Raw genomic sequence first — 1,105 nt, forward strand, 5'->3', positions numbered from 1 at the left:
TGCCAGAAAAAGCAATTATAGCTTATTCGTTTTTGGGATTAGTACAAAACAAAGCTCTTGAAGCCAAAGCAATTAGGGAAGGAATTAGGTTCAGAACAGTTGACATTAGACTCTCAGATCATCTAGGAATGCCAAGGACAAAACTGGAGATGGAGTATGATTGGATATCCCGTGTGTGAAGAGGAGGTTGTATGTAGCATGTTGCTTGACTGGAGTTAGAGCTGGGGAGGCTGCTCATGTGTCATAAATCATAACAATGCTTAGGATTTACCTAGGATGGAACTGCATATCTCAGAATTGTGGTCTGTCTTCCATGGCGGTCATTTACTCTTCAGGCTTAGTTAATCTGGTGTCTAGTAATTTATCTGCACTAGCTCTCTTGAAGGTCACCAAGAGTCATCAGGAAAGCTAATGGTCTTGATTAGCTTGCCCTTCCTTATCTATCTGCAAAATTCAACACTTTAACCAGCCTCCCTTCCCTTCCTCCCTCCTTCCCTCCCTCCCTTCCTCCCTTCCTTCCTTTCTTCCTCCTATTTTGCCCCCTAAGTTTTTTTTTTTTTTTTTTTTTTTTTTCGAGACAGGGTTTCTCTGTGGCTTTGGAGCCTGTCCTGGAACTAGCTCTTGTAGACCAGGCTGGTCTCGAACTCACAGAGATCCGCCTGCCTCTGCCTCCCGAGTGCTGGGATTAAAGGCATGCACCACCATCGCCCGGCTTCTAAGTTTTTGTTTTTAAAAGAACATATTCTTAAGCCAAGTGTGGTGGCGATCATAAGTCACTTCCACAGCCCCAGCATCTGAGAGGTGGAGCTGACAGTGTCAGGAGTTCAAGGTCATTCTTAACAAGTTTGAGGACAATCTGGGACACGGGACTACGTCCCAAAAAAACAAAACTAATATCACCTATATATTCTCATTCAACAGAGCACTAACATTTACTCTTATTTGGGAAGAAATAAGGCAGAGGCATCAGAAGTACACTTCAGCACTGCTGTTCATCACTGAAGGATGTCAGGGCAGGAACTCAAACAGGCAGAATCCATGGAGGGGTGCTGCTTACTGGTTTGCTTCCCATGGCTTATTCAGCTCACCTTCTTATAGAACCCAG

Source organism: Microtus ochrogaster, chromosome 1 (assembly GCF_000317375.1).
Source record: "Microtus ochrogaster isolate Prairie Vole_2 chromosome 1, MicOch1.0, whole genome shotgun sequence".
NCBI lineage: Eukaryota > Metazoa > Chordata > Mammalia > Rodentia > Cricetidae > Microtus > Microtus ochrogaster.